This window comes from Lynx rufus, unplaced genomic scaffold (genome assembly GCF_022079265.1).
Source record: "Lynx rufus isolate CCGP_SWC_20201006 ecotype Redwood Valley unplaced genomic scaffold, mLynRuf1.p SCAF_7, whole genome shotgun sequence".
Taxonomy (NCBI): domain Eukaryota; kingdom Metazoa; phylum Chordata; class Mammalia; order Carnivora; family Felidae; genus Lynx; species Lynx rufus.
Window position 1 is genome coordinate 66,909,742 of NW_025814889.1, and position 16,336 is coordinate 66,926,077.

The 16,336-nt window shown below is 39.3% G+C and overlaps 1 pseudogene; it reads right to left on the reverse strand.

Annotated features, from left to right (window-relative positions):
- Positions 1–8,292: 8,292 nt before the first annotated feature.
- On the reverse strand, positions 8,293–8,740 carry LOC124501883 (60S ribosomal protein L23a-like; annotated as a pseudogene).
- Between the last annotated feature and the right edge of the window lie 7,596 nt (positions 8,741–16,336).

Genomic DNA, 16,336 nt, shown 5'->3' on the forward strand with positions numbered 1-16,336 from the left:
CACAACATATCATAGTGAAACTGGCAAAATACAAGGATAAAGACAGAATTCTGAAAGCAGCTAGGGATAAACAGACCTTAACATAAAAAGGTAGACACATAAGGGTAGTAGCAGACCTACCTACTGAAACTTGGCAGGCCAGAATGGAATGGCAGGGAATCTTCAATGTGATGAACAGAAAAAATATGCAGCCAAAACCCTTTACCCAGCAAGTCTGTCATCCAGAAGAGAAGGAGATATAAAGGTTTTCCCAAACAAACAAAAACTGAAGGAATTCATCACCACTAAACCAGCCCTACAAGAGATCCTAAGGGGGACTCTGTGAGTGAAATGTTGCAAGGACCACAAAGTACCAGAGACACCACTACAAGCATGAAACCTACAGATAACACAATGACTCTAAACCCCTATCTTTCTATAATAACACTGAATGTAAATGGACTAAATGTTCCAACCAAAAGACACAGGGTATCAGAATGGATTAAAAAACAAGACCCATCTATTTGCTGTCTACAAGAGACTCATTTTAGGCCAGAGGACACCTTCAGATTGAAAGTGAGAGGATGAAGAACTATCTATCATGCACTGGAAGTCAAAAGAAAGCTGGAGTAGCCATACTTATATCAGACAAACTAGACTTTAAATTAAAGGCTGTAACAAGAGATGAAGAAGGGCATTATATAATAATTACAGGGTCTATCCATCAGGAAGAGCTAACAATTATAAATGTCTATGCACCGAATTCGGGAGCCCCCAAATATATAAAACAATAAATCAGAAACATAAGCAACCTTATTGATATTATGTGGTAATTGCAGGGGATTTTAATACTCCCCTTACATCAATGGATAGAACATCTAGACAGAGAATGAATAAAGAAACAAGGGCCCTCAATGATATATTGGATCAGACGGACTTGACAGATATATTTAGAACTCTGCATCCCAAAGCGACAGAATATACTTTTTTCTCTAGTGCACATGGAACATTCTCCAAGATAGATCACATACTGGGTCACAAAACAGCCCTTAATAAGTATAAAAGAATTGACATCATACCATGTACACTTTCAGACCACAATGCTATGAACATGCAATCAACCACAGGAAAATGTCTAGAAAACCTCCAAAAGCATGGAGGTTAAAGAACATCCTACTAAAGAATGAATGGGTCAACAGGCAATTAGAGAAGAAATTTAAAAATATATGGAGGGGTGCCTGGATGGCTCAGTTGGTTAAGCGACCAACTTCAGCTCAGGTCACAATCTCGCAGTTTGTGAGTTTGAGTCCCGTGTCAGGCTCTGTGCTGACAGCTCAGAGCCCGGAGCCTACTTCAGATTCTATGTTTCCCCCTCTCTCTACCCCTCCCCTGTTCACACTCTGTGTCTGTCTCTCAATAATAAATAAAAACGTTAAAAATAATTAACTAAATATTTTTTTTAAATATGGAAACAAATGAAAATGAAAATACAACAATCCAATGCTTTGGGATGCAGTGAAGACAGTCCTGAGAGGAAAATACATTGCAATCCAGGCCTATCTCAAGAAACAAGAAAAATCCCAAATACAAAATCTAACAGCACACTTAAGGAAACAGAAGCAGAATAGCAAAGACACCCGAAACCCAGCAGAAGAAGAGAAATACTAAAGATCTGAGCAAAAATAAACAATACAGAATCTAAAAAACAGCAGAGCAGATCAATAAAACCAAGAGTTGGTTTTTTGAAAAAATAAACAAAATTGATAAACCTCTAGCCAGACTTCTCAAAAAGAAATGAGAGAGGACCCAAATAGATACAGTCATGAATGAAAATGGAATTATTACAACCAATCCCTCAGAAATACAAGCAATTATCAGGGAATACTATGAAAAATTATATGCCAACACACTGGACAACCTGGAAGAAATGGACAAATTCCTAAGCACCCACACACTTCCAAATCTCAAACAGGAAGAAATAGAAAATTTGAACTGACCCATAACCAGTGAAGAAATTCAATCAGTTATCAAAAATCTCTTAACAAATAAGAGTCCAGGACCAGACGGCTTCCCTGGGGAATTCTACCACACATTTAAAGCAGAGATAATACCTATCCTTCTCAAGCTGTTCCAAAAAACAGAAAGGGAAGGAAAACTTCCAGACTCATTCTCTGAAGCCAGCATTACTTGGATTCCCAAACCAGACAGAGACCCAGCAGAAAAAGAGAACTACAGGCCAATATCCCTGATGAATATGGATGCAATAATTCTCAACAAGATACTAGCAAATCAAATTCAACCACATATAAAAAGAATTATTCACCATGATCAAGTGGGATTCATTCCTGGGCTGCAGGGCTGGTTCAACATTTGCAAATCAATCAATGTGATACATCACCTTAATAAAAGAAAGTTAAGAATCATATGATCCTGTCAATTGATGCAGAAAAAACATTTGACAAAATTCAGCATCCTTTCTTAATAAAAACCCTCGAGAAAGTCGGGATAGAAGGAACATACTTAAACATCATAAAAGCCATTTATGAAAAGCCCATGCTAATATCATCCTCAATGGGGGAAAAACTGAGAGCTTTCCCCCTGAGATCAGGAACACGACAGGGATGTCCACTCTCACTGCTATTGTTTAACATAGTGTTGGATGTTCTAGCATTAGCCATCAGACAACAAAAGGAAATCAAAGGCATCAAAATTGGCAAAGATGAAGTTAAGCTTTCACTTTTTGCAAATGACATGATACTACACATGGAAAACTCAACAGACTCCACCAAAAGTCTGATAGAACTGATACGTGAATTAAGCAAAGTCATAGGATACAAAATCAATGTACAGAAATCAGCTGCATTCTTATACACTAATAATGAAGCAACAGAAAGACAAAGACACTGATCCCATTCACAATTGCACCAAGAATCATAAACCCAACCAAAGGAATAAACCCAACCAAAGATGTAAAAGATCTGTATGCTGAAAACTACACAAAGCTTATGAAGGAAATGAAGAAGATACAAAGAAATGGAAAAACATTCCATGCTCATGGATTGGAAGAATAAATATTGATAAAATGTCAATACTACCCAAAGCAGTCTACACATTCAATGCAATCCCAATCAAAATCGCACCAGCATTCTTCTTGAAGTTAGAACAAGCAATCCTAAAATTCATATGGAACCACAAAAGGCCCCGAATAGCCCAAGTAATATTGAAGAAGAAAACCAAAGCGGGAAGCATCACAATCCCAGACTTTAGCCTCTACTAAAAGCTGTCATCATCAAGACAGCATGGTATTGGCACAAAAACAGACACACAGACCAATGGAATAGAATAGAGACTCCAGAATTGGACCCACAAAAGTATGGCCAACTAATCTTTGACAAAGCAGGAAAGAACATCCAATGGAAAAAAGACAGTCTCTTTAAACAAATGGTGCTGGGATAACTGGACAGCAACATGCAGAAGAATGAAACTAGACCACTTTCTTACACCATTGACAAAAATAAACTCATAATGAATGAAGGACCTGAATGTGAGACATGAAACCATCAAAACCCTAGAGGAGAAAGCAGGAAAAAAACCTCTCTGACCTCAGCTGCAGTAATCTGCAAAGGCAAGGGAATTAAAAGCAAAAATGAACTATTCGGACCTCACCAATATAAAAAGCTTCTGCACTGCAAAGGAAACAACCAACAAAACTAAAAGGCAACCAACAGAATGGGAAAAGATATTTGCAAATGACATATCGGACAAAGGGCTAGTATCCAAAATCTATAAAGAGCTCACCAAACTCCACACCCGAAAAACAAATAATCCAGTGAAGAAATGGGCAGAAAACATGAATAGACACTTCTCTAAAGAAGACATCCAGATGGCCAACAGGCACATAAAAAGATGCTCAACGTCGTTCCTCATCAGGGAAATACAAATCAAAACCACACTCAGATACCCCCTCACACCAGTCAGAGTGGCCAAAATGAACAAATCAGGAGACTATAGATGCTGGAGAGGATGTGGAGAAACGGGAACCCTCTTGCACTGTTGGTGGGAATGCAAATTGGTGCAGCCACTCTGGAAAACAGTGTGGAGGTTCCTCAAAAAATTAAAAATAGATATGACTCAGCAATAGCATTGCTAGGAATTTACCCAAGGGATGCAGGAGTGCTGATGCATAGGGGCACTTGTACCCCAATGTTTATAGTAGCACTTTCAACAATAGCCAAATTATGGAAAGAGCCTAAATGTCCATCAACAGATGAATGGATAAAGAAGATGTGGTTTATATTTACAATAGAATACCACTTGGCAATGAGAAAGAATGAGATATGGCCTTTTGTAGCAACGTGGATGGAACTGGGGAGTGTGATGCTAAGTGAAATAAGTCAGGCAGAGAAAGACAGATACCATATGTTTTCACTCTTATGTGGATCCTGAGAAACTTAACAGAAGACTTTGGGGGAGGGAAGGGGAAAACAAAGTTACAGAGAGGGAAGGAGGCAAAACATAAGAGACTCTTAAGTACTGAGAACAAACTGAGGGTTGATGGGGGGTAGGGAGGAGGGGAAAGTGGGTGATGGGCATTGAGGAGGGCACCTGCTGGGATGAGCACTGGGTGTTGTATGGAAACCAATTTGACAATAAATTTCATATACAAAAAAAATAAAATAAAAAATAAATATTTTTTAAAAACCTGAGGAACAGTATCTCACACATTCAGGAAACATTAGGACCTCAAGACTCTCTTGTCCTGTTCTAGTCAACAACTTCCCTAACTGCCTACCTTGGTTCACAGGTAAGGTTTGCATGCCCTGCTTCTACTTCCTCATGCCCTTTCTGATTGTGGTACTCAAATAACCTTTATCCTCTCCTCTCTCATTAAGATTCCTAGTAGCCTCTTGCTGGACAACCCCTAAGTCTATATTTCAGTCCTTATCTTAATTGGTATTTCTGTTCACTGGAGATTATCAGCTAAGCTTTCCTTGAAAATGAATTTTCCTTGAAATGGTTTCTCATGCTGGTCCCTAACCCTATGTTCATTCCTTTGGAAGATCATTATTGAAGGTCTTTATGTGCCAGGCACTCTTACAGGCTCTGTGGATGCAACAGTAAATGAAACAGTCAATCCTTGATCTCATAGAATTTACGTTATAAAGAGAGATAAAGAAAAATTAATAAAATATTTAGAATACTGGAAAATAACTGCTAAGAAAAAGAAAAATAAAGCAGGGAAGGTGGGATAAGCAGTTTGGGTTGTAAATTTAGAGAAAATAGCCAGAAAAAGTGGATATTGGGTATTGATTAAAAACCTAAAGGAAGTAAGGGAGTAAACCATGTGGATTTCTGGGGGAGTATCAATCCAAGAAGAGAGAATAGTAATTTCAAAGGCCCTGAAACAGGCACCTCGCAGTTTGTGAGATCAAGCCCTGAGTCAGGCTCTGGGCTGACAGTGTAGAGCCTGCCTGGGATTCTCTCTCTCCCTCTCTCCGTGCCCCTTACCCCCTTTTTAAAATAAATAATTTTTAAAAAACTTAAAAAAGAAGAAGATCTTCAAGAAGACCAGGGTGATTGGTGCCAAATGCGCATGGGGGAGAAAAGTAGGAACTCACTAAAGGGAAGTAACTGGGGACAGATAATATAGGACCTTGTATGTTATTGGAAGGAGCTTGGCTTTTACCCCAACTGAGGTGAGAACCCATGGCGGGGGTGGAGGGGGGTGGTTAACAAAGAAGTGACATGAGAAGACTTGTCTTTTAATAGGATAACTGGCTTCTCTACTGAAATAGAATGAAGGAGTTCATGAATTAAAGCAAGAAGGTCAGTTAGGAGGCCATTGCAATATTCCAAATGAAAAATATTAGCAGTCCTGATCAAGGTGGTAGCAGTGAGGTGACAAGAAGTAATTAGATTTAGGATAAGACGTTTAGGTGGAGACGACAAGACTCACTGATTTTTGGTCACAGCAACTGAAGAATGGAGTTGTCATTTGCTGGGATGCGGAAGACTCAGGCTGGGTAGGGTGAAGTGAGAGAGGATCACAGAATGTCAGAAGCTTGCTTTTGGTCATGTCCCACACTAGATGCCTATCAGACATCGACGTGTGCATGGCAGTTGGGTGACAGTCAGTAGGGTCATGAGTCTGAAATCCAAGGGAGAAGTCTGAGCAAGAGATACAAATTTAGGGATCATAAGACATACATGGCATTTCAAGCTATGAAACCAGATGATCACAAAGTGAGTGAAGATAGAAAAGAGAAACACCCCAAGACTGAGCACTGGGTCACTCCAGTATTTCAAATTCTTCTCCTTTTACCAGTCTAGTATGCAGGGGCGATCTCCAGGCTGTTCTCACTCTTCTCTCCTCCAGCCCTAAGGACTGAGCTTCTCTGAACAAAAGACCATCTATTTCTCCTTTCATGTTGGCTTCCTCTCAGCCACCGGCTTAGGGTGACCAATGTGACTTCTATATCTTTCCCATATCACATTTGATCTTCATATGAACCATATATCCTCTATAGCATTTACCATAATTTGTATTTATTGTATTTGTATGCCTCTTTGTTTACCATCTGCTTGCTTCACCATACTGAACCTTTCAGGAGCACACACCCAGTGTGTTGTTAACCCCAGCACCTAGCACAAGGCCTGAAATATTGAAGTAAAATATTGATATTTGTTGAAAGGATGTATACGAGCCATTCACTGATGACTCTCTGATATGTAATCCCAATCGATTTTTTCCCCAAGCTTCAGAATTCACCAAACTTGCCATGAGGTCTTCATTTAGATGTCCCACAGACACTTCAAACTCAATATATGCAGGAAGAATTCTGGATATTGCTTTGTAAACCAGTGTCAGCCCCTCATTTAAATGAATGCAAACATCATTTACTTAGCCATCTAAATCAGAAATCTAAAAGTCATCCTATACTCCTTTTTCTTTCACACCTGTTCCTACTGGTCACCAAATCTTGTCAATTCCTCTAAATATCCCTTAGCGTCATCCCTGCTACCTTTGCTTTAGTTCAGCTCCTCAATTTCTATTTCAAAAGCCTCATTATTACTCTTCTTGATTCTATCCTATCCTTCTTCAATTTATTCTACTTATTATTTCCAGAACAATCCTTTTATTTTTTTAAGTTTATTTATTTTGAGAGTGAGAGAGAGAGAGCGCACAAGTGGGGGAGGGCAGAGAGAGAGGGAGACACAGAATCCCTAGCAGGCTCCACACCATCAGTACAGATCCCATCTTGGGGCTCAAACTCACAAACTGTGAAATCATGACATGAGCCAAGATCAAGAGTTGGAGGTTTAACTGACTAAGTCATCTAGAATAATCCCTTTAGAAACCAAAACTGATCAGCTACTCTATTAAGATTTCACATGACACCCCTTTCACTCCCCTGCAAGGATCAGAAACCAGAGACCAATCCAGTTAATGTTCAGTTTGGACCACTTATTTGTTAAGTAAATTTGAACTTGTTTCCAACATTAAAATGAGAATATTTTGTGTACAAATTTAAATTTATGGCTCAGCTTGAAAAATCCAAATCTCTGGTAACACTGGACACAAATTTCCACATTCAGTAACCACATGGAGCTGAATGCCACCTACTTCCCATTGAATGGTGATGCCCTGGATCCCAGGCCACCACAGTCCACCACCGCTCACATCACTCACATAGGGTATGTGACTGACTCTGCTGGCCTAAAATGCAAACTTTAAATACCTTAACGCGAAATATAAAACCATCTGGAGGGGCGCCTGGGTGGCGCAGTCGGTTAAGGGGCCGACTTCAGCCAGGTCACGATCTCGCGGTCCGTGAGTTCGAGCCCCGCGTCAGGCTCTGGGCTGATGGCTCGGAGCCTGGAGCCTGTTTCCGATTCTGTGTCTCCCTCTCTCTCTGCCCCTCCCCCGTTCATGCTCTGTCTCTCTCTGTCCCAAAAATAAATAAAAAACGTTGAAAAAAAAATTTAAAAAAAAAAAATAAATAAAAAATAAAAAAAAAAAAACAACCATCTGGATATGCTTCTTCAGGTGACCTTTCTAGAATCCCCCTTCCAGATGCCCCTCGCCTTCTGAGGCCCATCTCCCACCTACCTCACACTGTATAATCCTGACAATATATCTGCAGTTCTCTAAACACACCATGGTTTCTAGTTTTCCTCCAGTTAAATATACTGTTCCCTCTTTCAGGAATGCCCTCCTGCCCCTTTACACTCCTACTCATCCATCCAAAAACAGACAGATCCTTTTTTTATGGTGAAAAAGTTTAAATTCAGATTTAGCCAGCTGGACTCAGTTTAGATGATCCCAATTTTGTTGGCAACATCCAAAGCATCATAGTCAGGAGCCAGTCAAACATATGCCTTCTTTTCTCCATCGGGCCTGACCAGAGTGTTGACCTTGGCCATGTCAACGTCACAGAGCTTCTTCACAGCCTGTTTGATTAGGTGCTTGTTGGCCTTGACATCCACAATGAAGACAAATGTATTGTTGTCTTCTATTTTCTTCATGGCTGACTCGGTAGTCAGGGGGAACTTGATGATGTCAAAGTGGTCAAACTTGTTTCTCCTGAGGGCGTTCTCTTGAGAATATTTGGGCTGCCTTCGAAGACGCAGTGTCTTGGGCCACTGGAATGTAGGTAACTTGCATATCTTCTTTTTTTGTGGGATTGTGGATGCCTTTCAGCACCACTTTCTGACCTTCAAAGCAAGGGGTAGGGGCTTCCTTCGTCACCTTCAGTATCATCTTCATGAAAGACAGATCTTGATGGGCCTGCAGATTCACTCCTTCCCCTTCAGATAGATTAACAGAGAGCCGTCTCAGGGGGTCTGGGTTAACATACAAAAAGTCTAGAAAACAAGAGCTGTTAGGCCTCTGAGGGTCCCCTTTCTAACAATATCATTTGCTCACCCCTTGTTACATAGTCGCAGGCATGTCCTCCATTCCTCTGACCCTACAGGGTTGGAACCTCTTTAAACTGGAACATAAGCCATCATGTATGCATCCTAGCACTGGACTAAACTACAGGTCAGTGAGAGAGCAGAAGATTGTGCTTTACCGCACAAACAATTCTCTGCTTGTAAGTTTTCCCGTAGTAACCCCTTTAAAGTACCTGCTTCACACAGTGCTGAAGGTATGCGTCCATGGCCCCGTGGCACAATACCTTCAATTTCCTGCCCAAGGCTTCATTGATTTATAAAGCTTTTCCTGCCTTCCCCCAGGAAGACTCAGATTCTTCGTTTAGATCCTCTTGCCACCGTGTTCATTCTTACTTCCCCCGGACACTTAGAAGATTTATCAACTTACTGCAATTCTTGGTGTGACTTCCTACTTTATTCATTTTTCCAATACCACACCAGGCAAAGGTAGAAGCTCAGTAAACATCCACATGAATTAACTGAATAATATCAACGGAGTCACTTTGATAACTTATAGCAGTTATTCACAAGACAAAGGAATGAGTCTTTCCATCTAACTTAGTACATACTGAAATAAATGACATTAGGTTCCATTTTTCTTCATTTCTTAGTATATTTATTTTTATTCTTTACAAAACAGTCTCATGGAATTGTTTTGAAGATTAATTTCAACAAAATGCCTACAAGGTACCCAGCAAAGAGTGGGTGCTGAAGAAAAGTACACTATATCAGGGAGGCAGTATTTGAGGTGGTTGAACACAAATGCTTTTGAATTCTAATTCAAGATTCTAATCCTGGGGCAGAAACAGGGCATAGCACAGAGCAGGCACTGAGTGTTTGTTGAACGAGTGAATGAATGCGCCAGTGAATGAGCAAATCCTGGTTCTGCACATTATTCTTGGGTTGCCCCCAAGCCTTCGCACTCACTGTTCTCTGCACCTAAAACAATCCCCAGGTGACTTCCTGAGGACACTGTTCAAAATGGTCTTCTTGAGAGGCCTTCTCAGAAAACCTAGATGAAATGGAACCTTCGTACTTGCCTTCTTCTTCCTCTACTTTGCCCTCTGATCTCCCACTATCCTCAACACTGTACACTTAGCTCTTCTCCAGCTCAAATTTAAGCTCAAGAGCACAGGAACTCTGTCTGCCTTGTTTGCTTTTGTATCTCCACCCAGAACAGTGTCTGCATGAATGAATTTTGAAGACACTTGGCTCGACTCCTCTTCCTCATTTGTAAAGTAATGGGGTGGAAATAAATGTACTAATGCCTTCTAGATGAAACTTGATATCATCCATTTCTCCCAGGTCTTTGCCCATTGAATATAGCAAAGAACTATGTTCTTTTATGACTAAAATTCAAAATCTGTGCTGCTGGATAAAGTTGGTAAAGGGTCCCCCACTTCGTGTCCATACTTAAAAGCCTCTTCCACAGAGCCACTCTGAGCTGTCCAGATGGTAGCTCAATCCTAAAGTAGGAATAGATTTGTGTTTTCATAGAATTTAAAATTTTATAGCTGTGATGATTCTAAAAGCTTACCTGGACAAACTGACTCATTTTACAGGTATGGACTGTGGAGACCAGAGGGGACAACTGACTTAGTTAAGATTACACACTTAGTGGCAGAGCCAGGAACACACACACACACACACACACACACACACACACACACATTTTAGGATCCTAACCCACACCCATTATAGTAAGTGACGGTCCTCTATCATTAAAAGGGTACCACCAGCATCCAAATATCTACCCCCAATTCTGAAATCATTTTTCTACCATAACACCGGGATTGCTCCTCAGTCTTGCTAATGGCCATGCCCATTAATATTACCCCAGTGGAAATATCATTTCATTCTTCCAGCAGCTGAATCTCTCATAACAAGCTAAGGTGGAATTAGTGACAGACAGAGCCCGAAGCCATTAAGAGTATGAGTTCTTCAGAAGCAATTTTCCCCTGTCCTCTGTTGTAGTATGAATCTGTTTCTTGTGGTTTCATGGGACCCATAACTCTTGCCAAATCTGAGTCCTAAGGCTACTAGACAGGAGCTTCACGAATTATGAATTTTCAGAGTCTTAAGATAGCTATTCGATTTAACCAACAGTGGCAACTGATTTAATCAAGCAGTCACTCTGGTTTAAAAGACTCCGTAGTTCTGCAGATGCTATTTAACCTTCCCTGCTCTGTGTTCTGCTGGAATTTGGCTTCAAATCCACCCTAATGACCATGGGCAGTCAGAATTAATCAGTTCTTCCTACTCACACCCACTGCAAGTCCAAAAAAAGAATGACAAATTTTCTTAACCACAGTCACTAACATTGTAGAAGACATCACTGCCCTCTGGTGGAAATACTAAAATCTATTCCTGAGAATTTTGCCAAAAGTTTATCAAGCAAAAATCTGACTCCCTAGAAATGTGCAAGTTAAAAGGTCATGGGATCTGGGGACTGTGTTATTATCTTACATCATTTTCCTCTCCCTAATCTCTCAACCCCTGGTTCAAACAGCCTCAGGCACCTGGAATTCCTCATCAGATGTCTTCAGGATAGTAACCCTGAGAGGCTGAAATTTCTCAGTTAATATGGGCTTAGACAAAACACCAGTGGTCACTTTAGGACAAGACCAAAGTTTATATTCATAAACTAAAATTAACACACTATTAACATTTTATGGGGAGCTCTAATTCATGAATCTACAAAGAGCTGGCTTCTGCACAAATTCAGCCAATTTGCAAAAACACCTGTTAGTTCTTTCCTGAGAGCCTCAGGGCACTTTTTCCCCTCTGCCAAGTGGACATTGTAAAAAAAGTAGAAGAACCACTTTCACAGAAGAAGCCTCCTCCAATGACTCTGATATGACTCCTTTCAACTTCAAGAATTATTTTTTTAGGCCTGGGGATGTCCATCCTGGCTGCTCAACAGAATCATCTGGAGAGTTTGTTGTTGTTATTGCTTAATACAGATTCCCAGGCACCACCCATACTTACTGAGTCAGGATTTCAGAGAATGGAGAATCAAACTTTTCATGAGTGAGTGAAGTCTCTAAGTAAACCTTAAACTTCTGAGCACAGTATTTCTTTTGTATTTCTTACATAACTGACGACGTGAAAATTAACTCCCTTTTCTGTTTCCTAATCGCTAAGGCTTTCATTCATATGTCTCCATCCTCTTGTGCCTGGGCTATTGCGATGGATATAGTGTCTTATGGGAACAGATATACTTCCCATCCATCTTCTCCTCTGCTTTCAGAGTGATATTTCTAGACACCAGTTAGATCCTGCTACTCCCCAGCATATAACCTTTTGTTGGCTCTTTCACTAGGCATGATGAAATTCTTGTTTCCTGGCATGATATGCAAAAGCTAGGCTTCAACCATGACCAATGACTTACGGCTCCTTGGAGCACACTGCATGGTGTCGAGTCTCTTGGCTTTGGCCTCAGGCTCTGCTTGGACTGCCCTTCCCCACCCCTACCCCTCTCTGCAGCATTAGCATTTATAATGTTTCAAGACTCTCGAGATCCCCTCTTTTATGAATCATTTCTCTGGCACCCCACCTCGGACCAGGTAGAATTGGCTATCATACCTATAATGCTTTACTATATTTTTTTGTTCTCCTGCCTGTGGAAAGCTAGAACTTCTGTGAGAATGAGAGAATTATGTGAGAGTCATTTTCTATATCCCTAGAAAACATTACTGCTGAATGAATAGACGAACAGAGATGCCTAATATGTGCATAATTTCAGCTTTGACTCTCAGTTTATCATTTCTCCATTGACAAACAGATTGACAAACAAAGCCCTGTGTAAAGTCACATGATGAACAAACCCGAGGAGAGAATCAGAATCCAAGAGTTCTTCCTCAGGTGGAAGATAAAAGCAGTCCCTTCACTTGATAGGTCCTAATATGGGCTCACACACAGCTGGGAGTAACAGAAGCTGTTTGGGAGCCCAAACAGAAGCAGCTAGACCTTGAGAGAGGCCACTGCTCCTCAGATTCTGTAAGAACGCCCTCCTCCCATGCCCTCAGGTTCTGGAAGAGCTTGATTCAGTTCAAGCTTTGAGTATATTTAATCATTGATTAATAAATCATTGGCATATCATTTAATTGTATCACAGTTATACTTACATTTTGCTGTTTAACTATCACATGACCCTCTGATGGGTAAATTAATTTTATTTATAAACCTATACTACTCTAATAAAGAACTGTTAAGAATCAAAATAAAGGAGTGCCTGGGTGGCTCAGTCAGTTGAGCATCTGACTCTTGGTTTTCGGCTCAGGTCATGATCTCACAGTCCGTGAGTTCGAGCCCCGAGTCAGGCTCTGTGCTGACAGCTCGGAGCCTGGAGCCTGCTTCAAGTTCTGTTTCCCCTCTCTCTGCCCCTTCCTCTCTCATGCTCTGCCTGTCTCTCTCTCTCAAAAATAAATAAACATTAAAAAAAATATATATCAATATAGGCAGGAAGAAAATGCAGCTGTTTTTCTTCATCCACAACTGGAATAGTTCCCTGATCTCTCTATTCCTAAAATAATTTCTGCAGTAAGTCAAATAATTTCTAATTTCTATGATACAACTAGGTCTAGATTTCAGTTACAAAGAAAAAAATGGAAATAGGGAAGAAGGAAGAACATTTATATGCCCAATTAATTTACTGAAGTACAAACCATCTACTTAATTAAAAACAAAACAACAACAAAACAACAACAAAAACCTGTGTATTGAGCACATCCTTTGTCAATCTGCTTAACCACCTGAGAGGTAGAGACCCTTATAATCTCCATTACAGTGGTATAGATAGATTGACTAATTGCCCCAGTGACCCAGGTCAGTCCTAATTCCCTCTAATTCCACTGCCTTCCTCATGTCAAAAAGAGTAGGAAGCTTCATCTCTCATCTTTTTAGGTTAGTTTCTGAAAGAAAATTCATATAATATAAACTCTCATTTCTAAATTTATAACAGAGGAATCCATTCCTAGAGGAGTTAATTTAAGGTCACCACTGCTTATAATTGTGTTGTCTCAATACTGTAGTCATTAGTTATGTGTGGTATTGAGCACTTGAAATCTGGCTAGTGCAACTGAGGAACTGAATTTTTTATTTTAGTCAATTTAAATTTAAACTGAAAAACTGATACTGAATTCAAGGGAAAACTTTTAAGTATGTTTGGAACAACTTGGATACATCAATTCAGTTTTTCTTTTTTTTTTTAACTTTTATTTATCTAAGTATTCTCTACACCTAGCTTGGACTTGAACTTATCAAGAATCACAAGCTCTTTCAACTGAGCCAACCAGGCATACTGTGAATTTACTTTGTCAACTGTAAGCTTTATAAAGTCTAAATGCAGATAAAATATTTCTAATGAAAATTTAAAATCCGAATTGAGAAGTGCTGTTGGTATAAATATTTGCCAGATTTTTAAAACAGCATAAAAATGAAATGCAATGTATCTCATTGATTTCTGTATTGTACACATTGAAATAATATTTTGGGTACATTGTGATAAATAAAATACATTATTAAAATTAATTTTACCTATTTTTTACTTTTTTAATGTGGCTACTAGAAAATTTTAACTTACAGATGTGGCTCACACCATACTTCTATCAGACAGCATTGGCTTAGAAAAATCTCTAGAAGATGATGGAGCACCTGGATGGCACAGTCAGTTAAGCATCCAACTTTGGCTCAGGTCACAATCTCATGGTTCATGACCCCACCCCGGCAGAACTTTCCTTACAAAGATCACATCTGTGTAAGTGTCCTCAGTTTCCCATCAGCATCCCAGAGTTCTTCTGAGGCATGTTTACACGTACAGTTAAGGTCATTATGTAATATAAGTAGCAGGGCTATGAGAGAGAAAAGAGGCAGATGCCTCAGGTAAAATAACAAGCTCCAATGAAGGATCTCTTGCCATGTTTTCCTACAGATACAATCATCTTCGTGGCAAGACTCAATAGGTAAATACTTGGTATTCTCAAATGTTAATATAAATAAGGCCATATACAACCCCAAATTAATAATCAAGTTTGTCCTATATACAGAGATGCCATTTTATTACTCTAATAATCTTGTGTCATAATCTTTATTCAGCAATAAACTGTCTTTTTCTGTCTTTAAAAACAGAACAACTACAAAATAGATATAATTGGTAGATTTTCCCAAGGGACTATTTGATTTTGATAAAAAGAAAAATTGATAGGAATATATATCTCTGTGCTAGATAACTCTCAAGGGCATCAAATTTCACAGGTGACTATCAAGTATATTTTCTGGATAATGTTAATCAAATTATGTCACTGGTAATTTCCTTGCATGTTGACATTTTAATATTTTGATGACTTCGTAAATCAAGGATACTGAATAGGCTCCTTGTTAGATAAGACTGTAAATTAACAAACCATTTTTATTTATTTATTTACTTATTTATTTATTTATTTATTTATTTATTTATTCTAATGTTTATTTATTTTTGAGATAGACAGGGAGCATGAGCAGGAGAGGGGCAGAGAGAGAGGGAGACACAGAATCCAAAGCAGGTTCATGCAGTAGATGCGGAGCCCCAATACAGGGCTTGAACTCATGAGATCATGACCTGAGGTGAAATCAAGAGTCAGACACTTAACTGACTGAGCAAACCAGGTGCTCCAACAAACCATTTTTAAACTGAGGTTTAGTGAGAGTATTTTCATTACTGCCTAGTAGCACAGGTGTCATATGACTTTGCATTAATATCCTCATTGGTGCAAATTATAGTGGGAAATCTCAAGAGAAGGTGGTCTCAACTCAGCTCCCACAGATATGGAGGTCATGACCTGGGTCTTGGGTGTCTAAGTCTCTAACCAGACAGCTGAGAATCCTCATTTCACCAGATATATCATCAGTAAGTTCTCTGATTAGGTCTCCTCTTTCTCTAGGTAATCTGATTTCTATCTGTGGTTCTATACACAGTATCCTCTAGGTCAATAAAATTTCTGACCATGACCCACTGTAGGAAATATACCCAGAAACAAACATACATAATACTTAATTTTTAAAAGATTACCTTTACTAAGAAAGATGCTCTCTGATGTTTTCTATGCTATTAATAAGTTATCCAGTTTCTTTTTTAAAAATAAATTGTTTTGAAGCCACTGAAATGACTTCAGAACCTACGAAGTGTTGGAACCCACTGTTTGAAAAACACAACTCTAGTCTGCTGAACTACCTCTTGGCTGTAATAGCTAAGGGAACTTTTGAATATAGGAGTAAGATGGCTCTCCAAAGAATGCTGTTTAAAAATACCTTGTTTACTATTTGGTATTATTATTAATCTTTTCGATCAATTAAAAATGAAAATTTATATTATAATCTCATGATAGGATGTGTAATTTTCAGATATATTTGAAAATTTAAATGAGTTCTTTCTTAAACTGCAAAA